The 27500-nt window shown below is 35.5% G+C and overlaps 1 long non-coding RNA gene across 1 annotated transcript in view; it reads left to right on the plus strand.

Moving 5' to 3' along the window:
* LOC106872755 (uncharacterized) overlaps nt 1–24286 on the plus strand; it is an 82823-nt gene extending 58537 nt beyond the window's left edge. Inside the window, exon 2 of the long non-coding RNA XR_001409801.3 lies at nt 23859–24286. This is a non-coding gene — a long non-coding RNA (uncharacterized LOC106872755). The remainder of the gene's footprint in view (nt 1–23858) is intronic.
* The last annotated feature ends 3214 nt before the right edge of the window (nt 24287–27500 follow it).

The following is a 27500-nucleotide window of genomic DNA, read 5'->3' on the forward strand; positions in this document are numbered from 1 at the left end:
TTTTTGCTCGTATACTTTCGCAAACATGTAACGTAAACTCAAGTAAATCCCTTTACAAATTTAGAAAGATTTCAAAAGTTTGTTTCGAAATGATAAAATAGATTTTTAAAATGAATGAAAAATTTAAGAAGTCATTGTTGGCGACCCGTGGCATGTGAAAAGTACTCATGTTTTGTATGAGAATTTAAGATGTTTAACTTTTGTTCCGCCCAGAAAATATTATGCTGGTCCATGTTTCAAATTTGCCAAAACAACAATTTGTGTCAATAAACTGCTTGTTTTCTCAATTCATTCACAAAACTTGATTTGATTGTGAAATAATGAACATGAAAATGGCGAACAATTTTTTTGTTCCCACACAATTTATTCAAAAATATGCAGCGTCGATTGAGGCCAAATACGAAAGAAGATATTTAACATTCATGTTTAAAACAATTTAATGATTGCAATATTTTTATTGAAATGATCTTAACCATAGAACAGCTCAACCTCTTCTTCTCCACCTTCTTTCCATTAATATTTTTATTATTATCATTCAGTAGTCTTATTTTTATCACGTGCTTTCACTTCACTACCAAACGCAGCTCTGTGTGCCTTGGGTATGTGCTGTGGTTTGTTGTGATGCTCTTTTTGTTACTGTATTGAAAGAGTTTTTTACGTAGGATGTATGCGGTGCCTAGTAGTCTTATTTTCTGTATGTTAAATATATTTATTAGTCCCGGTGTTCTTGTTATGTATTTGTCTGAATATTTTTGTATCATACCTAATGCGCCTATTATGATAGGAATTCTTTCTGTTTTTAGACTCCTTATTCGAATTACCTCTATTTGCAGGTCTTTGTATTTTGAAAGTTTCTCCATTTCTATTAGAGAAACGTTGTCATCTGTTGGTATTGATACATCAATTAGAAAGTATCTTTCTCTTTATGATCTCTGACAACTATATCTGGCCTATTGGCCTTAACGTCTCTATCTGTGTGTATTGGCATATCCCATAGTATGGTTGCTTTCTCATTTTCTGTGACCTTTTCTGGCGTGTGCCTGTACCGTCTTTTTTCTGTTGTTATTACATAGAGTTGGCATAGCTTCCAGTGTATATAGGTCCCAACTCGTCTGTGAATATATTCATTATCAGCCAGGACTGGGCAGCCTCAGGCAATATGGTTTATTGTTTCTTGTCCATCTCCAACTATTCTGAAGTTACACGTTATGTTCCTTTTCATTATATGTTTTTGGTAATTTTGCTGCAGTTAAAACTCCCTCAGTGTCCGCTTTGAGTCCTGAGCTTCTCAACCATTGTTGAGATTTCGCTTTGTCCATTTCTTTTGCGTTTCGTTTAACCCAGTATTTGCTATGAAGGGGCTTTTATTGCCATCGTTTTATCATGACCTGTTGCTGTTCTAGTTTTAGTTTGGATTTCACTTGTTTTACAGCTTTTGTCGTTTCTTCCTTTTCTTCATAGTTGTTAGGTAGTATGAATTCTTGTTTGTATTTGTCAACTTCCTGAAAGAGTAAAAACAGTCTTTTGTTTTGTTCGTGTTTTGTGACTATTTGTATTAGTTTTCCTTGTTTCTGAAGTAGGTATTTTCGTAGTTCTATGGTGGCTATTTTGTAACAGTTTTCTAGCTGTATAATGCCCCTCTCTACCACATTCTGTTTCATCAACGACTGCAGTTCGGCCCAAGATACGAGCTGTGGGAAAGCGCACCGCACAAACGGCGACCAAACCTGTTCACCGTCGTCTATGAGGCGCCTGAGATATCGCAGTCTCAGCGCATGTCTCCGCATGTCTCCGCATGTCTCCGCATGTCTCCGCATGTCTCCGCATGTCTCCGCATGTCTCCGCATCATCAACCACGGCATGCCCAGCCTTTCATTTAGCTGGTGTTGACAGCAAATGGATCGCCTAACCATCAGAACGCTTAGGTAGTAATTTGTATAGAGAGTAAGTCGTGTGCGTAGTTAGCGTTCTAGTGTCGAGTTTCAGTTATGTATGTGATGTACGATTTTATTCTATGGTGATTATTCATCTGTATTATTCGGTTGTTTATGTTGTGTGAATTGTCATTTTTCTCATGGAAATTTATAGCAGTTTATTGCATACTATCTAATATGAGCATGTAAACACATAGTAAGTTAAATGTCAAGACAGATATTTGATTTATATACGTATGTTGTTTGTCCTTTACTTAACTCCATCAATTTCTTGTCGATCTTGCGAAAAACAGTTACAGCGAGAGTATTTTTTATTGGTGTTGTTATAGTTGTTAGTGTCTTGTTTTTGTTTATGTTCTTGTTATAACAGTTATCTTTTTCTGCTTGTTGTTGTTGTTGTTGTTGACCCCGGTGTTGATGTTACTGTTCTACATTGTTATTGGTCTCGTCGTCGTCGTCGTTGTTGCTGCTGTTTCTGCAGGACCCGTCGCAGTCATCTTTTCCCATGACTTTAGGCAAGACAACTTTTTCCAGTTTTGAGACTCGTCAAACAGCGACAATTAAAAGCAACTGCATTCTTCGTATTTGTTTGATGTTGTTTTCATAGAATTAGTGCAGTGTGAGTGTAAATGTCCTTCTCTGTTGAGAAAACATCTAGACTTAAGTTTCCTACGGTCAATCTAAAACTTTGTCCAGGCCTTTTGTGCGAGGGTATCCGATATATCGCTATACGAGGTCTGATTAATAAGTATCCGGACTGTTGCCATAGTAAGAAAGCCAAAGCAATCAGAGTAAAGCAATCGGCAAAGATTGACCTTGAATTCTGCTGTACATGCGCAGTTTTAACGTCCTTCCGATCTTTACAGCAGTGCTTGGAAGGAATGTGTGTAGCGTGTCATCATCGCATTGACCATGACAGAGAAAGTTCTCATGGCAATATCTGCTCAGAGGCCTACGTAAAGTTGCGGAAATGTTTGGAGAGGAGTGTATAAGCCGCACACAAGTGTATGAGTGGTTCAGACGTTTCCAAGATAGCCAAAAAACTGTCGATATTAACGAACGTTCTGGGAGACCCACAACCAGCAGAACTGAGAAAAACATAAAACATCGCAGATGTGTGTTTAACTGTGAGGGGAAATCGTCGAATCACCATCCGTGAGTTAGCAGAGGATGTGCAAATTAGTTATGGTTCAGTTCAATCCATTATCACTGAAGATTTGGGTATGAGACGCATGTCTTCCAAGTTTGTGCCAAAACTGCTTTCAACTGACCAAAAAGACACTCGGATTTCAGTTGCACAAGATCTCCATGATTGTGTCAAGAACGAGGGAAACTATTTCAAAACTTCGCGTAGGCCTCTGAGCAGGTATTGCCAAGTTTTTGTTAAAATTTGATGTAGATTCTCTTCTCAACTTTCTGTCAGGGTCAAAACGATGATCACATGCTACATACCTTCCTTCCAAGCACTGCTGTAAACAGCTGAAGTGAGCTAGAACGTTAAAGGTTAGAGCGCATGCGCAGCAGAGTGTAAGGTCATTTTGTGCCAAGCGGCTTTACTCTGTATGCATTAGCTTCATTATTATGGGAACATTCCGGATATTTATTGATCAGACCACGTACATATATGACGTCATCATCTTGTAGACATACAGTCGTATCTTGATTCATTCTTCACATTTACCCGATGTCAAGCAGCAGAAAAATCTCGTTGATGAAATATATGCTAAACCAAATGGTCATCTCAGACGATATTACCGTCGCCTTAACGTTTTCGAAATGTTCAACTCTGTTAACAGATCCTAACGTTTAGCCCTTAAACAGGATTTACAGTTTATGAGATAAACGTTTGCCTTACCAGCAGGAAAATGAGAGCTAATAGTGGTGCTCCGTCAGCTACGATGACAAGGTTTCCATTTGATTCGATCAACGGAACAGCCTGCTCGTGAAATTAACGTGCAAGTAGCTGAGCACTCCACAGTCGCGTGTGCCCTTAACGTAGTTCTCGGGGAGATTCCGCGAGCGTGGCACAGAGTGTGTCAAGAGTGGCCCTTTGAAATACAAATATAACAGAAACAGGAAGAAAGAGTGAGAGAAAGTTGTGGTGAAAGAGTACAACAGGATTCGCCACCACCCACTGCCCGAGCCTCGTGGAGCTTTAGGTGTTTTCGATCAATAAACACTCACAACGCTCGGTCTAGGAATCGAAACCGCGATCCTACGACCGCGAGTCCACTGCACTAAGCACTAGGCCATTGCGCCTCCACTGTGAGAGCTAATAAGCAAAAAAGAGACAGTCTTTCTTGCGTGGTTATTGTATTGCCTCACATCTGTCATATCCGTTTTGAATTCAACCTGCTGCTTTCTTTTGTGTATACACCTAAATGTTAGCTATTTTTCTAACTGACAAAATCAGAAAGAGTTGTATTTCCTTTTTCTCCACCTGACATATTATCTTTTACTCATTTATTTATTTCAGTCATAAAACTGCAGCCATGTTGGTACACTGCCCTGAAGAATTATTATCGTCGACATTGTTCTCAGCACTTCTCATTAATTATCGATATTTATTGTGGCAATTTCTGTTCATAGCATCTTTTTACAAGTTGTGTGAAGTATAAAGCCACATACAAACACATATGAACACACACACACAAGCATACACAAGCTGTCGGTTTGAGTCTCTAGACGAAGACACTTGCCTAAGGTGCCACACAGTAGGACTGTACCGAGACAACGTCTTTCCAAACTGAACATTTTAACCATTCAGCCACACCTGTTCAAATCTTTGTATATGCAACAAAACAATTTTTTAACAAAAACATTTAATTTTCCTCCACAGTTATATTTTCATTACTTTAATATTTTCTCTATCTTATGTTGACATGATTATCTGTGTCGCTGTTGTAGCTGCTCTTGTAATTTTCACATGTATCGACATTTTATTTTCATTCATATAACGTTTTTATGTTCGTATAATGATGTTGATTATGTTAATATGGACGGAGTTAGTGATAAAATTGCTGGGTTTATTTCGAGAAGCGTTATCATACATAAAATATTTAATTCTCTGTTTAACCCTCTTTAAAAATAATGCTAAGCACTACAACCTTGAAATTAGTAGTCATCGCTACAATATTGATTAAAACTGGTGGCCTTTCTCTTTTAAAATTCAAAACTAAGCATCCACCATATGGAATGGCGTTATTAACTCCTACAAACCGAGCAGCCTGGTCAGAGGAACGTCTATGTTGATATTCTATTGAGAAGCAGTGGTATGATAGAGCGATCATATTGTCTAAGATTGTTCTGAGCGCTAATCTGTTCTGGAGGATTTTTCAGCCAGGAATCTATCCCTAAAGAAATGTGGCCTTTCACACTTTATGATGGATTCGTCAGCAATAGCTAGATATACTTTACACGCGACAATAGCTTTTTGTAGAAATAACTGCCGAAGTGAATAATGCTCGGGCACAGAACAAGTATGTACAGGATAATATCATCATCTGCTCGTATTTCACGTAGGTCCATCTAACTTTTGAATCTTTAGAGTTTATCACAAATGGGAAATCCTCCCACGAGCGCTGCCAGGCTAGGAATTTCATAGTTATTCATAGTCACTTCGCTGAAGAATCTTCCGAAATAGATCGGTCATTTGATACTCGTCAGCGTTTAGATTTTGTCTGAAGATTTCGTTTTCCTCACCATTGTCTTTTGGTACCGGGACGCATGGAAAGAATAAATGTTTAAAATTTTATTCCTCTTTTATTGACTATAGCAATCTGGAGTTTGTTTTTGATTTATATATTCAGTATATACGTAATAATTAAATTATATATTATACACTTCCTTGTTTTTGTTATGCTCGTGGTCTTCCGGTCTGTGGAGAAATTGTCTCGCCTGAAACAATCCGTGCTGGGAAAAATGGCTGAAAATCTTAGTTCTATACAATACCAACATAGAGATTTCACTTAACGTATTGTCTCGCAGAGAGCTATAAGTGAAAGGGACCGGATGGTTAATTTTGAATTTCACTCTGGTTTGAAATGGAGATCTTCAATGAAATCTACTGATAACCTATAATAACGACTCTAAGATTGTAAAGGACAAAGACGGCTATGGTGTGATTTGAACTTAGAATATAATGAAGCATAACTATATGCCACAAAATATGTTATCCGACACTCTCCCAACCATGCTGGAGCATCACCTTGAAGGGTTTTAGGAGAACAAATCGACTCCATTACTTATTCCATCGGTTTTTTCCCCAGAAACCGCTACGTTACGGGGCTTAAACAAACCAATACCGTTTAGGTTGCCACTACACACATACACATAAATATACACACATCCATACGATAGAATTCTTTCAGTTTCCAGCTACTAATTTCACCCCCGAAACTTTGTTCCTCTGGGGTTATAGTAGGCGACAGCTACCCAAAGTGTCAGGCAGCGAGACGTAACCCGAAAGTGCATGGTTGGAAAGCAAGCTTCTTACCACAAATCCATATCTGCGTCTACATAAATAATCTAAATTACAGATAAAACTTAGTAATTGCATAATAGTTTCTGATTTTAATTCACTGCCAAAGATCCGTACAAGATATGCGTATTTATGATAATTCTGAGAGAGGTGTTAATGTTTCAGCTATTGCGGGTATTAAATTTACTGCACCAAAAGCAAAAGTCTGAGCATAGAAACAGATATAATTTTCCATTACATCATTGTATCAGCAACTTTGAATAGCCATTCCCAACCCGATTTATTTACACATGCATAAAATCGCACATTCACGTATACACACAACCATGCATACTGACAGACAAACAAACAATCGTATATATATTAGCGTTTGTAAATTCTATTAGTCATTCCACCGCGGACAAAACAAGGTATCATGTATACATACATATATATATATGTACATAGGCGCAGGAGAGGCTGTGTGGTAAGTAACTTGCTTACCAACCACATGGTTCCGGGTTCAGTCCCACTGCTTAGCACCTTCGACGAGCGTCTTGTACTATAGCCTCTGGCCGACCAAAGCCTTGTGAGTGGATTTGGTAGACGGAAACTGAAAGAAGCTCGTCGTATATATATTTGTGTGTGTGTGTGTGTGTGTGCTTGTCTCCCACCGCCATCGCTTGACAACTGATGTTGATATGTTGACGTACCCCTAACTTAACATTTCGGCAAAAGAGACCGATAGAATAAGTACTAAGCTTACAAAGAATAAATCCTGGGGTCGATTTGTTCGACTAGAGGCGGTGCTCCAGCATGGCCACAGTCAAATGACTAAAACAAATAAAAGAATAAAAGAATGTCTGTGTGTGTCCCACCACAACTTAACCACCGGTGTTGGTGTGCTTACGTCACCGTAACTTTGCGGTTCGGCAAAAGACAACCGATAGAATTAGTACTAGTCGTAGAAGAAAGATAAATAGAGGCATCGATTCATTCGACTACAATTCTTCAAGGTGATGCCCCAGCATGGGCGCGGTCAACGATAAATAAATATATAAAAGATAGAAGTAAAGACTTTCCTCGTGAAATAACTTTATCTAAAAGTTATTAATTGTTCTGATACACCAGCGAAATATTCTGCTGATATATATTTCGAATATTCTCATTAATTTGTTTTACAGATATTGATTTCTCAGTCATTTTTTCTTCTCCGTTTTGCTGTTTTTAGAAGCAAATTGTATTTTATAACATGAAAAATATTCCATACCGTCTATCGTCAATATAAATTATATCATTATTTGTGTGTGTGTGCGTGTTTATCTTATGTATATATATATATATATATATATATATATATATATATATATATATATATATATATATATATATATAATATGCAAATGTATATTTGTATGTTTCTTCCTATATACATCATCGTACACGAGATCGTGATAGTTGCTAAGTGACGTCAGAAAGAAAGCAACAGTTGCGTTTAGTCATATCTCCCCTGTAAAAATACTGTATATAATTTTAAAAAGCGTTCATGTTATATACATATTATTTAAGAAAACAGTAAAATCTGAGCCGACAAATTATAATGCAAGTTCAAACAGGGAACTATATTTTACGCCGTGAAAAAGAGCAGAAGTCTAACGTTTCGAGCAGAACAATTTGTCGGGCTGTGAGAAAAAGGCAACTAATTTTGGTGAAAAAGTTATTGAGATTAGTCAAATGAGAACAAACTGTCACAATACGCTGAATATTACAGGAAGAATGAATATTAAAGGAAAAGATGGAAGACAATGAATATTAAAGGAAGTGATGGAAGACGTATCATGTGTTTGTGAAAGGGGAAAAAAATGAATCGCTTTGAACTAGAAATATGTATTAAAAGAGAAGAAAAATTAACAGTCAATACGTACGAAAAATGTGTGTAAAAAAGGGAGAATGTAATGACCTGGAAAAATATGTTACGTAGAGATTTTGAAGAAGAAAAACGGAGCAGTAGATTAAAGTAATCTATACTCGTATCTGTTGTAAAAAGAAAATAATCTATGCATAATATGTGTGTGTGTATATATATATATATATATATAGGTAGATTTATACATATGTATATATATATATATATATATATATATATATATATAGAGAGAGAGAGAGAGAGAGAGAGAGAGAGAGAAAGATAGATAGATAGATAAATAGATAGATAGATAAACAGATGAATAGATAGATAAATAGATAGATAAATAGATCGATAGATAGATAGATAGATAGATAGATAGACAGATAAATATACAGATAGATAGATAGATAGAGAAATAGATAGATAGATAGATAAACAGATGAATAGATAGACTATTAGATAGATAGATAGATAGATAGATAGATAGATAGATAGATAGATAGACAAACATATACGTTTGTGGATGTAAGTTTTTCTGTTTCGCAAGAAGCTTGCTTCTCAACCAAATTGTTCCGGGTTCAATCCCACAGGGTGGCAGCTTGGACTGATGTCATTTACTATAGCCTCGAGCCAACCAAAGTGTAGTGAGTGAATTTGGTAGACAGAAACTGAAAGAAGCCCGTCATGTGTGTGTGTGTGTGTGTGTGTGTGTGTGTGTGTAGGTATGCATCTATGTGTATATCTATATATGTGCCTTTGTGTTCCGCATCACCTCACCGCTTGCTGACCGGTGTTGGTGTGTTTATGTCCCTGTAATTTGGAGGTTCGGCAAAATAGACAATAGAATAAGTACTAGGCTTTAAGAAAACAAGTTCTAGAGTCGATTCGTTTGACGAAAACCCTTCAAGGCCGTGCCCCAGCATGGCCGCAGTCAGACGACTGAAACAAGTAAAACCTAAAAAAACTTTAATACAAAATATACAAGATATCAAACAAAGTATGCATAATTATGAGTGTGTGTGGGGGGGCGTAGTGTATGTATGTATATACATTCAATAGGTGCCGGCGTGGTTATGTGGTAAGAAGTTTGCTTCTTGGCCGCATGAGTGTGTGTGTGTGTGTGTGTGTGTGTACAGGGTACGGTGAATAAACAGTCGTCTAAATTACTCAAAAATCTGTATATGTTTGTGTGTATGTGTGCGTGTGTCCAAAGAATGCGCGTGACCTAGTGGTTAGAATGTGCAATATCTGAGTGTAAGGTAGTGGGTTCGAATTCTGAACCAAGCAATGTAATGTGTCCTTGTGTAAAGTAACTTCGTTGTATGTTGCTTTATTCTACGTCTGCTCGTCTCTCTTTCTCCCCAGCTATCACATCCTCGATGGGCCAAAGGCGTCTGTCTATGTCTGCTTAAAACTATCTCGACGCCTAAAATATTTACAAAAACGTGTTGGAAGCTAACTAGGTGGTACTCGCTTGCTTTTGACAACTAAGCTTTCTAAGCCGCTTAGTGATTCATGTATTATTCATACAAGACAAAAGTAGCATTTCTCATCTTTTTTTCTTTTCAGATAATCTTTGCAACAAATAGGCTAATAAAACATTCATTACATTTTATATTTAATATTTGTGATATCTTTAATGACATTCAGTTTCTGATATTATTTTTGCCGTCATTATAGCTGGTAAAAGAATTGTAATGAAGGAAGGTAGACGATTTCTTTTACACGAATGTCTATTGGGAAGTTAATTCTTTTGGACAAAATCCCTTAGTAGATGCCTTTCACATTCTAATGTACTTAAAACAATGGAAACTTCGGCGTGATTTTGATCATCAAATGGCATATACCATTTCGGTCAGCTACTCCTAAGCTGGAACTTTTGTTCTTAAATATAGGAAACAGTAAAACATACATATGCCAGAATTTGTTGAGGTTTGCAAGGTTAGAAGCAATTTAATACTAACATATAGAGCAGCGAGAATTAATATGAAAGAATATGTACATTTATATTTCAGACGTCTTAACATAGTAGAACACGAAACGGTTTTACTGCGGTATTTTGTCTTTTTATAAAAGTTACTGTATTTCTGTAGTTTGCTATATATGAAAAGTTCCGGTATCTACCACGGAAGAGGCGAAAACATGCAGAAACACTGTGTCTCCAGGTCTGCTGACGTCATGTGGAGCTCGGTTCTAAGTCTATATGAATTTTGTAACAAAATTCCTCAACAAATGCCTTTGTATTGACCCTATCTGCTACGTCTGCTTCTGATAAATATGTGCGTGTGTGCTCGTATGTGCATGTTCATCGGTATACATTTGAGTGCTTGTGTATGTAAACGTACGTTACGTAAACGTATGTATATGTGTGCCTGTGAATGTGCATGAACCTAACCATAAGTGTTTGTGCACATTTTTTTATGTATCTATGCACAGCCCGAAATATGTTTTCCTCGAGTATAAAGAAAATGTCGCATTCACAGTTAACTCGTCAAGCAACAATGGAATCTTAGATCGTCGTTCGACACAGAAAAATCACCCAGTTTTCTCTTAAATCATATGTTGCTTCAAAGCAAAGAGTCTTATCAATCATGGTGGTGATGCTTTTGATCATAGGTCTGTGAATTACGCTTGAATTGAGCTAAACACCAACTCACTAGAAATATCAAGAGATGAGCTCAAATCTTTTAAACTGATATCTTATCATGTAGGTTGCAAAATATATTGTCCTCGTTCATATTTATATACTATACCTGTCGTGAACGCAGCAAACAGGCAGACTCGTTAATGCATTGAATAAAATGCTTGTTGGTATTTTTTCCGGTTCCTTACGCTCTGAGTTCAAATTCGACTTTGCCTTTTATCCTTTTGGGTCGATAAAATAAAAGCTAACTGAGCACTGTGATCGACTCAATCGACTTACCGCTTCCACTCAAATCTGTTGGCCTTGTGCTAAAATTCGGAGGAATATTACATCCTCCATTATATTGAGGTGTATTGGCGAATTCGTTAGACAAAATGCCCTGCAATATTTAGTTAGTTGTTTGCGATTTGAGTTCAAATCGCACTGAGATCGGCTTTGCATTTCATCCTCCTCAGATCAGACAATAACCCCAGGCAGAAATTCGCCAGCTGGTTATCGGGGCGACGCTGCACCCTTTATATACAACATATATTGCAAGTGTGGAGGTGGAATGGCCCAGTGGTTTGAGCAACGGATTCGCAGTCGTAGGATCCCGGTTTTGATTCCCAGACCGGGCGTTGTGAGTGTTTATTGAGCCGTTCAACTTGCTAGAAATATAAGCCAACTCTATCTGAAACTTTCCAGCCGTCTTAAATAAGAAGTCATTGAATAATTTAGTCCGGGGTACCCAACCACATGGTTCCCAATTCACTCCCACTGCGTGGCACCTTGGGCAAGTGTTTTCTACTATAGCCTCGGACCGACCAAAGCCTTGTGAGTGGATTTGGTAGACGGAAACTGAAGGAAGCCCGTCATATATATGTGTGTGTTTGTGTTGTACCCGACCATCACTTGACAACCGATGTTGGCATGTTTATGTTCACGTAACATAGCGGTTCGATAAAAGAATCCGATAGAATAAGTATTAGGCTTACAAAGAATAAATCCAGTGGGTCGATTTCTTTGACTAAAAGGTGATGCTCCAGCATGGCCGCAGTCAAGTGACTGAAACAAATAAACGAATATGTATATATATATATTTATATATATATCACGAAGATATAGTAGAAGACACTTGCCCAAAGTGACACGTAGTGGGACTGAACCCGGACCCATGTGGTTGAGAAGCAAGCTTCTTACCACACATCCGCACCTGCGCCTCTTAATGATTTTTCTTTTTAAATAGTAATCATAATTAATTATAAAAATATAATAGGATTATTTAAACATCGAAATGTCTATGGGGGTCAATCTGAATAAAACAGGAATGAAAGTGCTCCCTAGGTGAAAAGTGGTTGAGAACAACTTGCTCAAGCAAACACCAACGCACTAAATTTTCTAGAAACATGTCAAAACGCTGATCATGATTTGATACAGTTAATCAGGAAAGATACGGCAAGTCATTCCATCTATAGTATCTAAGCGTGAAGTAAGTAAACGTTGGTGTATCTTGGGGGGGGGGTCATTACACCAGTAATATGCACACGCGGTGGTTCGATTTCACTTCTTTATCATTAGTCGATTGGTTAGTTATTTAAGCAAGTAACTAATCGATATTGCTTGCTTAATCACTCTTAAGATACAATAACTTTTGTTTCAACTCTCGAAACGAAATAAATGTTTATCATTCTTCAGCTCTGATATGTTTTCCATACAGAGACAGAAAGGTATAATTTATTTCAGTCTAAAGCTACATATGGCTTTGGTTCATGCTGCAATTATTATTGTTATTGCTGTTGTTGCTGTTGTAGTGGTGTTGGTGTTGGGTGATTTTCGAAGTGAAGGTGAGGAATGATAATAGTACGAAATTATACAATTACGTAGAACAATTATCTTGTAGCGTCACTTATGACCAATGCTTTGTCACTTGCTCTGTCCATGTTGACTACTTTAAGATGATAAACGATGGCTGATCAACTGATGTTCGAGACCGGGAGATTTGTTATTAATTAATTAATAACAGAATAGCGTATTTGCAGAATACACCACGCTAGCAACGGTTAGATGAATACCTACAATTAGAATATGGAATTAATGATTGATTGAATAATTGTTGTTTTACACAGTGATTTCGTACCAGAACACATTAGAAGGTGTAATGAGATCAAATATAACATGTGCAATTACACCGTGTTACAAGTTATTCGGTCTGGTTTTTGAGATGTAATACGATATAATTCGTTTCAAAATTATATTCTGAAACACAGGAATAATTACGTTATGCCGTGAAACATTCACTTGAAGTTTTCATATAATGTTGTATGTAACTTTAAACGCCAAAATACCTTGCGTAATTTGAATGTCAATCGATTAACTTGAAATGACAGCCAATTATCCCTCGAGTCAGATCAACAACACGATCCTTAAAAAGGACATAGTAAACGTTCGAATCCTGAGTTCACTGCACATGAAAGGCAAAAAAAAAGAAAAAGAAAAATACAAGGGTGGATGTGATTACAGGTGGTAAGCCTTTGGTAAGAGGTGACATGCGGCTAATAACACCTAGGACCGAAATGCATTCTTTAAACCATGATTAAGATTAGTGACTTAGTAATTCGCGGCACAAACATGCACACAAACTAATACACACATACACATACCCCCCTCTCTCTTTCACACATATATTAGATTTTCCCATAAATAATGTTTTTTAGTACTTATGTTATTTTTCAGTATTACGATAAACAAAGTTCTTTTTTTATCTAAAATATACTCTCCTTCATTTTCTACAATGCTCTTCCATCTATCTTGTAGACTTGCAAGGGCCTCTCTTCCAAAATTCACTTGTCCGTGACGAAAAATACTCTTCCAATACTGTTCTATCCTCGTGTACACAATTCATATTTTTTCCGTCCAAATGATTTTGAAGACTGTAGATAATTAGATGGGGCAATGTCCGGTGAATATTATGGGTGGGGCATCGTTTCCCATTCAAACTGCTCCAGCCTTTGGAATGTCATCCTCGCTGTATGTGGCCGAGCATTATCTTAATGGAAGAACACCTTTCGACTTGTAACCAATGATGCGGTGGTAGCGGCGACGGTAGTAGCCGTAAGTGTGTTACGGTTGAAGTTTCTATCATTTCCAAGACTGACCAGTCTTGGCTTAGACATTAGAAAAGATCATTTATTTTGCAGGAATGTTCCCGCTTTCAGTTGCAAAGTTATGTACTGCATAACTCGCGAGTGTTATGGCTGAGGAAAGTGAAGAAAGCAAATACAAATCGAGGTAGTGAGTTGTCGTCCTACCGCCATCTTAGTTCTAAGGTCGTCTGCTAAGCGCCTGTGTTTTATAAGGCTTAAACTGATGTGTAGTAACTAAGAACTGGTTCAGACACTTTGGAGTTTCTACAAACTTTCGGCCCAGACAGTTTTACAAGGCTTGAACTGACCAGTAGAAAGTACTTACTCAAGTTCATCTGCATCGATGTGAATTGAAATTTTACAAAGCTAAATTTACTGACCGAGCCTTGGACACAATGTTAGGTCAACGAGATGCGAACTATCGAACTTCTAACAATTCAGCTGGCTGAAACTTCCACTATATAAAACTAAGCATCGACTACACACGTATGCCAATTCGAATATTAAAACTTCACACTTTCAGAAGAGATTCGTGCCTAAAGGCTTACAGATACAAGATAAATAAAGTCAATAACTGAAAAACACGTTCTCTCAAACTGTACAATATGTATCTAATGGTGACATTTACATTGAGAATATAAATAATGTTTTTTGATATAAATGGATATTCAGATGTCATACGCTACCGTATGAAATGTGTAACAACTGTTAAGAAAAAAATGTATATTTAAAAATGTATTTAAGAATAAATACACATCACAGATATTTTTTTCGCAAGGCTTGAAACGATTCGAGATTATCGCGGAAAACATTTTTCTTATTCATTCCTGCGCCTATGTGCTTTTAAGTAAAGTGAATTTTAAAAACAAAAATTTAATTAGCCCTTGACACAAATTACACGTTGTAATATAGATTAATGAGCGTATTATTTATATATAGCGCCAATCGTGTTTATATAGTCTATATTAGAATCATAACTGTTAATTTTATAATTGTTCATATTCTTTTGGGTGTCTTCACTTTCTGAGTTGAAATAACGCCGAGGTCCTGTCGGGTTCGATAAATTAAACTACCAGTCGAACACCGCAATAAATGTGATGGACTTCTCCCTCCCATCAAAATTGCCGACTTTGTGCCAAAATTAGAAAAGATTGCAAGCGGCGAGCTTTAGAATCGCTAGTGCGTCGCACAAAATGCTTATTGGAATTTCTCTCGGCTATTTACCTTCTGATTTCAAATAGCGCCGAGGTCTGCTATACCTTTTATTATTTTGGGATCGAGGTAAACAAATACTAGTGAAGTACTGGGGTTGATGTAATTAAATTCACACTCACCTCAAAATTGCAGGCCTTGTGCTAAAATTAGAAACCATCAGGGAATACTGCATTTTGAATGGCTGTGTGGTAAGTAGCTTGCTCACCAACCACATGGTTCTGAGTTCAGTCCGACTGCATGGCACCTTAGCTAAGTGTCTTCTACTATAGCCTCGAGCCGACCAAAGCCTTGTGATTGGATTTGGTAGTCGGAAACGGAAAGGGCAAAGGTACCGTCGACTTTGCTCTCCGTCCATTTGGGTTTGATGAAATAAGTACCAGTTACGCTCTGAGGTCGATATAATGGACTAGCCCCCACCCACCCACCCACTTCCCCCAAAATTTTCAAGGCCTTGTTCCTAGAGTTGAAATAATTATAATTCCAAATTTTATCACAAGATCTGCAATTTTCGTGAGACAGGAGAAGCCGATTACTTCTAGTATTTTATTTTGTCCACTCTAAAAGGTTAAAAAATATAGTTGACCTCAACGGAATTTGAACTCATAACTAAAGTCCCGGAAGAATGCCGGTAAGGATTTTGTCCGACGTGCTACTGATTGTGCTAACTCGCCGGATTTCTGCTGCCATTGATATATATGACAGCTTTAAAGTGAGAAGCTGGCAGACCGGTTACCGAGGCGGGAAAAAATGTTTATCGGTATTTCGTCCGACTTTACGTTCTGAGTTCAAATGCCGCTGAAGTTGACTTTGCTTTTCATCCTTCCGGACTCGATAAAATAAGTATGTGTTGAATACTGGGTTCGATGCAATAACCTTAGTCCCTTCCCTGAAATTGCTGGTTTTGTGCTAAAATGTGAAATCAATGTAAATGATAGCTTGAATATAAAAATATCAAGAGGCCTATTGAGAAATAAGTAAATGGAGCCAAAGTAAATTATGTTTCGATTCTGGACCCAACATAAAGCTAGCCACTGAACATAAACTTTTGACTTTTGAAATGCATGGTGCTAGATCACATTATTGTCCCTAGCATTTCTTGACATTGATAATCACGTACTCACTTATTTACGAACGATTAACTTAATGTAACATTCAGTCTTTAATATGTAGCAATGGTTTAGCATATTGATGCACAGCTTTGTAGAGGCGCTGTAACCAGAATTGACTCAGGCATATTAATGATATTTATGTTAATATCTGTGAATGTGATGAGAATAGCATTTGACTCCAGGATCATCATTCAAATACATTGATATACACGTAAACTAATCTCATATATATTTATTTTACATAGAATAGATATGTTCCTTTCAAATATGTTTACATAGGTGTAAAATCGTACACAGACGCCTGTCTTAATGTAGGTCTGTGGTTGTAAGTTTTACGAAATTTTCATCAAACTGTTTTCTATATCAAACATCGGCAGTTAGTATCCTATCACCTGCTTGGATTCTGCTTATATTCTCTATTACAATTTACTTGTTTCAGTCATTTGACTGCGGCCATGCTGGAACACCGCCTTTTAGTCAAGCAAATCGACCCCAGGACTTATTCTTTGTAAGCCTGGTACTTCTTCTATCGGTCTCTTTTGCCCAACCGCTAAGTTACGGGGACGTAAACACACCACCATCGGTTGTCAAGCGATGTTGGTGGGATAAACACAGACAAACAAACATATACACAGACATATATATATATATATATATATATATATATATATATATATATATATATATATATATATATATATATATATACGACGGGCTTCTTTCAGTTTCCGTCTACCAAATCCATTCACAAGGCTTTGGTCGGCCCGAGACTATAGTAGAAGACACTTGCCCAAGGTGCCACGCAGTGGGAATGAACCCCAAACCATGTGGTTCATAAGCAAGTTACTTACCACACAGCCACTCCTGCGCCTATATATTCTATATAGTGAACACTAAAATAGACCACTTAACCCAGGGCAAAAATATGGCCCAGGATAAAAAGAACGCAGAAGTAGTTACGAGGTAAAGTAAAGTGCCTGCTTAGATTTCAGAACTGTGTTCACTTCGTTTTGTAGATGCAAATTCTGCAGAAAATATTTAAGAACCAATGAATGATTAAACATGGGAATAAAGACGAACAACATGATATTGTGTAATCCTTTACTTGTCTTTAATATCACATCATACCGAGGATATATTTCCCAGGCGCCCACGCAACATATAAAATGCATACGAGGTGGGTGATGAAAAGTTCCTCGCTTTGGTTAAAAGAAAACACGGGAGGATCAATTAATTATGATTTTATTCAACATATTCCACTCTCAGACTATTCCACTCTCACACTTATTGCAGTGGCCTTTCAGTTTTTCTAAGCCCTGTAAAAGAAGGCCTCCAGCCAGGCCTTTCGCGATACCCTTAAAGCGAAGAACTTTTCAACACCTCTTAGTATTTGAAATCTTTTCAACTTCCAGAATAAACTATGAATCATGATAGGAAAGCTTTATGTTACTCAGAACGTATGAAAAATAGGTGAACTAAGAATCTGTAACGTTTAGGACATACTTATGAGAGATAAAAGGGTTGAGTGATTCTATTGAACAGTATTTTTCATTTTTATTTTGTTATTACCTTATCTATACGAAAACATGCTTATATCAGAGATGTGTATTTCCATTATCACTAAAGAGATCTTGCGACGCATTTTCTTTTGATTTTCATCTAAGTGAGTAAAATATGGAAAATCAAAAGAGCTGTTCGTTGCTGTGTAGTGAAATAATTCTTGAAATCAATTGATGGTAATGTAATAACTGTTGCTAAATAAATATGAAGGTGGAAAAAAACTGAAAATATATATTTCAGGTGTAATACCTAACATTATAGGATTTGCAGAACTATCTGACAATCGGACAGAATAACTTGCAGTTTTTCATTGCATTCTATTTTCCTTTTTTAATTTCAAGTTCAAATCCTGTCAAGATCAAATTTACATTTCATTATCCCGGAATCCACAAAATAAAGTACCAGCTCAGTATTTTGACCGATAGTATTGAGGTCGTGTGTCAGTATTTAATTCATTTCACGAAGCCCATTAAATTATTATGTACTTGTATCTTACACTGTAAACGATTTTAAATTCTAATTAACTTTTAGGACAATTTACACGGCTTCTTTTCTCGCATGAACCTTGTTTACAGAGAATAATCACGTGGCACTTTTAGAAATTGTAGATCTCGTTCTGACAGTAAAATGCCTACAACTTCTGGATGTAGATGTCCAATTCCATGAGATTTATTATTCATAATTAACTAACACGGCCTTTAGAAATCTCATATTTTATAAAATCTTTCCTTTCCATTCAAAAATTTTGTCTATTTCCATTTTAAAATTAACCTTTTGAAATTGATAAAATAAGTACCTGCTGAGCACTGGGGCCGATGTAAACGACTTGCCACCTCCCCAAAATTTTTCACACTTGTACCTGTAATAGAAATATATTCTTTGGAATATATTTACAATTTGGATTATGAAGATGTATATATATATCAATGTCTTTCGGATATACGCTAGCTCTAATGCTTATCATAAATTCATAATCATTCATAAACTGATAAACAAGGACAAATGTCGAGTCTCTCATTATATATGATAATCTTTAGTCTAAAAAGAGCGGATTGTAACACTATAGATTTTCTTGGCAACCTTTACACAAGAAACAATACATCTTCTCCTGTTCAATTTCTGTTGTATCCCGTATCATCAAATATTTAATATAGTTTTTGGTTCAGTTCTTTTATGGTACAATTCATACGGATAACTGAAATCATTTCATACAAATATCAATTGTTCACTTCCGAAACTTATTCCCTATTAATAAAGTATTATCGATAAAAATCTTTCCTGTTGCTCTGATTTTTTTTTTAAATTGACATTATATTTACTACTTGATAGATTATTTATACTCTAGGAGTAAATGTTTGAGTGATCATTCTAACGGGATTAACGGTGCATGCAAAATGAAATAGCTACCATTAATACTTAAACTAAATGGTAATGTTAACAATTTTTATATCACCTTGAAATATCTCCAAGGTAGGTCTTTAGAAAACTAAATAGGAATACAATAGCTCACTCATACACATATACTAACAAACACATATATACATGCATATATTGGTTTCAAATGTTTGTACAAGGCCAGCCTTTTCGAAGGAGCAGGTCGATTACATTGAACCCAGTGCTCAAATGCTATTCATTTTATCGACCCCGAAAGAATGAAAGACAAAGTCGACTCGGGCCGCATTTGAACTTAGAACGTAAAGTTGGAAAAAATGTCACTTATCACTCCGCCCGGCTCGGCAACAATTCTCCCAGCGTGCTTTACATACATACATACATACATACATACATATATATATATATATATATATATATATATATATATATATATATATATATATATATATATATATATATATATATATATATATATATATATATATATATATATATATATATATATATACATACACAGGAGTGGCTGTGTGGTAAGTAGCTTGCCTACCAGCCACATGGTTCTGGGTTCAGTCCCACTGCGTGGCACCTTGGGCAAGTGTCTTCTACTATAGCCTCGGGCCGACCAAAGCCTTGTGAGTGGATTTGGTAGACGGAAACTGAAAGAAGCCCGTCGTATATATGTATGTATATATGTCTGTCTGTGTGTGTGTGTCTGTTTGTCCTCCCACCATCGTTTGACAACCGATGCTGGTGTGTTTACGTCCCCGTAACTTAGCGGTTCGGCAAAAAGAGACCGATAGAATAAGTACTAGGCTTACAAAGAATAAGTCCTGGGGTCGATTTGATTCGACTAAAGGCGGTGCTCCAGCATGGCCGCAGTCAAATGGCTGAAACAAGTCAAAGAATATATATATATATATATATATATATATATATATATATATATATATATATATATATATATATATATATATTTCTATATACATATATATATATATATATATATATATATATATATATATATATGTATTTATGTATGTATTTATACTCTTTTGTATATATTAATATTCTTTTACTTGCTTCAGTCATTTGATTGTGGCCATGCTCGAGCACCGCCTTTACATATGTATATATATATATATATATATATATATATATATATATATATATATATATATATATATATATATATATATATATATATATATATATATATATATATAATCTTTCTTGATAATCCTAAATTTTATTTTTATACAACATAACAATATTGCTTATAATCAATCACCTATAGTACCCAATGATACAATTTCCTCTGTATTATCATCATTGACTTTATTAGCGTTTTGCCCCTTTAACTGGTAACTAACATCTTGATTTGAGGTCTTCGACTATCCAACCTCCTTATAGTCAGTTACCGTATACTACTTCAAAATAATTTTGACAATTTTTATGACCATATATACTATGTTCTATCTCCTACACTTCCCTAACAGATATAATCCTCTAGTCTCAGATTTGGTAATTGATAAACAAGACTAATTAATTAAAACTGAACCAAAATACGTTACAATCTATGACTCCAACAAATTTGTTCCTGATGTCTAGTAAATTCTAAGCTGAATTGGTCACAGCATGGACTTTGTCTGCTTACTCTGTATAAATTAAGTAAATTTATATTTATGTGTCCGACTTATTAAAAAATTCTATTTATTTACTTATGCAGCTGAGGATAGACCTGCATTTAAATTGATTTAAGGATTGCATTGCTCAGTTAGATGGAGATGTGTATTCCTCTACCGATTTGCAACCACGGTTGACTTATGTACTTCCTCGTACCTAATCGGTTCCGCAAAAGATAGGATAAATACCAAGTCTTAAAATAGGCGTAGGAGTGACTGTGTGGTAAGTAGCTTGCTTACCAACCACATGGTTCCGGGTTCAGTCCCACTGCGTGGCACCTTGGGCAAGTGTCTTCTACTATAGCCTCGGGTGGACGGAAACTGAAAGAAGGCCGCCGTATATATGTATGTATATGTATGTGTGTGTATATCTTTATGTGTCTGTGTTTGTCCCCCCCCCACCAACATCGCTTGTTTACGTCCCCGTAACCTAGCGGTTCGGCCTAAGAGACCGATAGAATAAGTACTAGGCTTACAAATAATAAGTCCTGGGGTCGATTTGCTCGACTAAAGGTGGTGCTCCTGCATGACCACAGTCAAATGACTGAAACAAGTAAAAGGGTAAAAGAGAGAGTATCAAATTGTTCGGCTAAGAACTCCGTTGGGGGTGGAGTCTAATGACTGAAATAAAAGAAATGCGTGGTATTCTAGAAAGTTTAGAGTCCATATGCTGGCTTCTACATAACTGTGTATCTCTTCATAATGTTTCCGAAATTTCACAAGAGAATAACTCGTACAGTTCCTAATTATACATACACACAAAATACAACTTCATATTCTTAACAATAATTTTCTCCTTTTAGAACTTATTTTCATTTTTTTTTTTTTCATTTTCCTTTACGCGATTTCAATGTCTGTTTAAATTCAGGTAGCAGGGATTTATTTAGTTTCAAGGCATTTTATGAAAGAAGTTTGTCTTGAAATCAATAATGCAATTTGCGTATCTAATTATTTTATTTTATTAAAAGTTGTAAAATAACAGAAAAGAATTAGAAACCTTTGGGCTAAAATGCATGAAAATACAGCAATGTGGCCTGGTATTCACATCCATGTTTGAATAAATATATTGAAACTGAGCTCAAAAGAAAGTATATGGATGATACTAAAAGTCGTCACAGTAAATACCTAAAGAGAAACCTACACCGATTTGAATATCGCATTGTTTTCAAAGAAGGTATGTCATAGTAGCAAAATAATAAAGTTTGTAGTCTATTTAAAACACAGCAGCTGATACGTTTTCGGATTGATCAAAACAGTTCCGTTCACAATTATTCCAAAGTAACAGGTTTCCTATTTAAAATTGCTTCAAGCTGAGTTTTATCGTTCCGTTCTACACAATACTTTACGCATTCAAGAAGCAAATTCATATCATTTCCTTCATATAATCAAGCTCCCCAAGTCAATAATGATTTATACACACTCACACACACACACATACACACACACGCTCACGTGTATATATACATATATATATATATATATGTATATGTATATATATATATATATATATATAATACGACAACGAAAGAATGAATGAGACCTCGTATTTTGTAAAATAGAAGAATTTATCTATAAATATAATTAATATGTGACAATTAGTTGGTTGTCATAACAAAACTCCGGATGCCGAGGCTGAGGTTTTCTCCGACATCTCAACAGTTATTAGCACAAACAAAAACGCTATGGAAAAAAAACGTTGAATAAAGGTAAATTTCTCCAATAGGCATGGCGAAAGTAAAACTTCGTTCATAGAATCCGTATGTGCACACATATACACACACATAAATACATATACACACAAATAGATATATATATATACATACATGTATGTGTGTGTGCGCGGACTTGTATGTTTGTGTGTATATGTGCATATGCTGATTCTATGAACAAAGTTTTATTTTCACCCTATTGGAGTAATTTCCCTTTATTCAAGGTTTTTTTTGCATAGCGTTTTTGTTTGTGCTAATAACTGATTAGATGCCGGAGTAGACGTCAGTCCCCGCATCCGAAACTCTGAGTTTAATTATGACAACCAACTCATTGTCACAAATTATATATATATATATATATATATATATATATATATATATATATATATATATATATATATATATATATATATATATATATATGGGAGAATATACAAAAAATAACAACAGACGAGGACAGGTGGTGTAAATAACAAAAGTATATATTAGTATGACGCTCAGGAATACGGAAAGTCTTTGACGTTTCGAGCTACGCTCTTCAACAGAAAGAATACGGAGACAAGGAGAAAAACACGGAGAAAAAAAATATATATATATATATATATATATATATATATATATATATATATAAAATGAGGAAATACGAGAAAACGTCAAATAATCCGTTTTCAATGGCTGAACTCGTAGTAGAAAGCTGTAAATAATAGCCAGCAAATATTGTATAAAAAAAACGTCGAAAGCAATCTTCGATTTTTTTGTTTTAATTCAGTATTTACACACTGTTATTTATAGCACTTTTACTTCGAGTTCAACCGTTAAAACGAATTTATACAAGTATATCTTTCATATAAAATGTGTTTAAAACGATATACATGCGCCACAGGATTGTTTACATCAATAAAATGTAAGCGAGCTGAATTATAAAAAGTAAGTCGTCAAAAGATTTCCTTTAACATTGCTTTTCATTATATGCCACCATTATTCATTTGGTTCTCACCGCAACAACTCATACGGACCGAGTGCTTGAATCCAAGTTTTCTTTTTACTCTTATTTCATCTAATGTTTATTTACGCTCTTTTTATTTCTTTGTTCTAATTTCTTTACTCCTTCATTTTTCAGGAGGATGAATTTGATTCCTGCTTCGCTGATTGTGTTGTGCTGTGTTGTTCTTCATTGCCAAAGTATGCGGTTTCACGGGACGCAAACCATGCACCAGGTTCCACTGGAAATAGATGGAAATAGACAAAGAAGCCTCGCGGACGATTACGATACTTCTCGTATGCGTCAGTTGCTCACGAACTTCAAGCTCCAAAGAATGTTGAGAAAACGTGCTGACGTGGCATACAACAGTGATTATTTGCTTCTCTTAGATAAAATGAAAAACCTAGTTGATAAACAGGAGTCTGATGCATGGAACAATAAACTTAAAGACCTTGGTAAATAGTTGTGAGATCTTCATAAAACGAATACCGGTTCTCTAACAATATACTGTAAACTTAAATATTGCCAATCTTGTTGAATGGGAAAATAAAGGAAATATGCATAAACATGTATTATTATTTGTCAATTATAAAATATCTTTCATTTGTTAAATTGTAAGCCTAGCTGAAAAGGCAACAGATTTGGAATACGCATTGATTTCAAATTGTGGCACAAAGCCAGCAATCGCGGGGGAGTCGATGACATCGATCCCAGTGTTCAACTGATAGCTATTTTATAGATTTCAAAAGGATTAAATGCACAGTCGACCTCATGGAAATCCGAACTCGGAACGTACAGATGGACGAAATGCCGCTAAATATTTTGTCCGGTGGTGCTAACGGTTCTTCCAGGTCGCCACCCTAAGATTTGAAATAAATACTATTTTGTATTCTATTGAGTTGCCACATAAATTCGTTCGTTTTCCATTTATTTTGATATTCGTCAATGTTATTGAAATTACGCCAAAACATATTTTTATTGTAAGGTCTTATTGTTATTTTTAGCTCGTTGTTTCTTGTGAAACTGTTGCTTATCGTTTTTGAAATTTGAATAAATTTTAACTCCTTTCAGAAAAATAACGATGGAATGCCAAGTAGGGAAAAAATCAAAACGAACGAATACATTTGACAACCCAATAGATTAACTTGTTTGGCGATTAGCAAAAACCAATGAAGAATGAGACTATTACAAGATTGCAGCTCGTTATGCTCTGTCTTTTAATTGACTCAGGTCTTTTTATCTTTTTACTTTAGTCATTAGACCAGGGCCATACTGGGGCACTGCCTTGAAGAATCTTTAGTTGAGCGAATTGACCCCAATAATTTCTTTTTGTCAAACCAGGCATTTATTCTATCAGTGTCTTTTATGGGGTCGGAAACTCTCCAAGACCGGTAGTGAAATGGTGATGGGGGCAAACACACACACACACACACACACACACACACACACACACACACACACACAGAGACACGCACACATACACACATGTATATACATATATGTGTGTGTGTTTCCGACGGGTTTCTTTCAATTTCCATCTACCAAATCCACTCACAAGGATTTGGTTGGCTCGAGACAATAGTAGAAGATACATCGAACTCTTTTCAACCGTCACTGACAAGCATTTTATTGAGCTAAGCTGGTTGCTGGCACAGAGAGACAGCAACAAACGCTCGTGCGCCAGTTTCCACTGCGTGTACTGTGCAGCGATGTCCCTCTTTTAGTAATTCTTTCATAAGCACTAAAAAGAAGTATTATCGGAAAACAACATTTCAAAGGCACTTCTATTATATTTACGTTGTAAAATACACCATGAAGTGTAGCAGCGAACCAATCTGACATAAATTTCATTTATGCAATAGAGATCGTACGGAATTATGCTGCAGTTAATCATTCTGAAAGTTTAACTCTTTGAACCATACTAATAATGCATTGTATAACTTTAATTTACAATAGTTTACGAGGTACGAAACGCAATTTAATGCGTTAAGAATATAGCTAGAGAATATTTGATTAATGACTGCTTGAAATAGTTCAGAAAATTTACTAACCAAATGCATTGGAGAAACGTTTATTGTATTAGAACACAATTATTTGTATACCTCTATAATTGTACATATTGAAATGTGTAATTATTTCATCACCTACTTTATGTGAATTAACACAGGTAATCATTTCAACATAGACGTGGATTTAAGTATAATAAATATAAATTCAATATTAATCTATTTTGTTTTGTAATTTAAGTAGAAACGTATCGTTTCTGAAGTCAACATATTCAAGGATATACTAATGAGGAAACAACAAATAGCCTGCACGTTGCTCATCAGACTCATACATTAATTTAGATATTAAACCAGTACCAGTAATTTAGATATTAAATTATTATAAATCATCCTTCGAAATCTCTGAGGTGAACTACTAAAAACATAGCATAGACGAATCGATGCGCACCACGCACATGCTTGTTACTTTTCTTGAGAAGGTTTCTTCTTGCCAAACAGGAAAATATATTTTGGAGATCGACTCCACTCTGTGTTTAAAAAAATAGAATTATACGTTTCATTCACCATCAAATCTCCTTAATCCCTCCCCACCCCCACCCCTTCTCCCCCTATTCCTCCCCCTCTCCTTCAACTAATCACGTGGAAGCGTTACGGACGGGCAAAGTAACGGAGTGATAAACAGAATCATTATAAGATTGAAAAATATTGTCTATATAATTTATATGTTTATATAGCATGTCTATATATATATATATATATATATATATATATATATATATATATATATATATATATATATATATATATATATATATATATATATATATATATATATATATATATATATATATATATATATATATATACGTTAAACACAATATGAAGGCGTGTAGCCTAGAGGTTAGGGTGTTGCACTAACGAGTACAAGATTATGGTTTCAATTCCAAGACTGGAAGATGCGTTCTGTTGTTGAGCAAAGCACTTCACTTCTCTCACCTGCAAATGACTAAATCTGTGAAAGATTGCCTACTATTCCACCCACCCACCCAATCAATGAGAATCTTGAGATCTCGATCACTTATACGGTGAACAAACTAGAGAGGACTCGAAAGAGTGACGGATGCTGCAGGACTCGAGGCATAAATGTTCAGCGGTCGATGATGATGATGACGATGTAAATAGTATTCTATTGTTTACATGTATCAGTTGATTTCCTGTTAGCAGAGGAAGACATATTCCTGAACGCAGACGTTTAACCATTTTCCTCTGTGATTTTTCAGGAAACAATACGAACGGAGATAGAAAAGAAGTCCATAACGCATTATTGTAATTTTCTGAACAGAAAATTATATATTAATATATATTGTTTTCTGTAATCTCTATTTTCAGAAATATCTTGTTACATACAAGAAAGACATTCACTAAGTGTAATTTAGTTGAAACACGGGGATATTTTTATCGATTTAAATATCAACAAACGTTGTTCAGATACACTGCTTCCGATGTTCGAGTATTATTGTCTTCATCTTAAATCTGATTATTGGCCATGTTGTAAACAGAACTTGAAAGAAGAATTTTAGCAATGGAAGAAAATTGAATACTAACGAAAATATATGTATTATATATACATACATACATATATATACATATATATATATATATATATATATATATATATATATATATATATATATATATATATATATATATATATATATATATATATATATATACGTAGCAAATAATTCACGACAAAAATAATTCAAGTAAGAAA

Source organism: Octopus bimaculoides, chromosome 4 (assembly GCF_046866305.1).
Source record: "Octopus bimaculoides isolate indiv1 chromosome 4, ASM4686630v1, whole genome shotgun sequence".
Taxonomy (NCBI): Eukaryota; Metazoa; Mollusca; class Cephalopoda; order Octopoda; family Octopodidae; genus Octopus; species Octopus bimaculoides.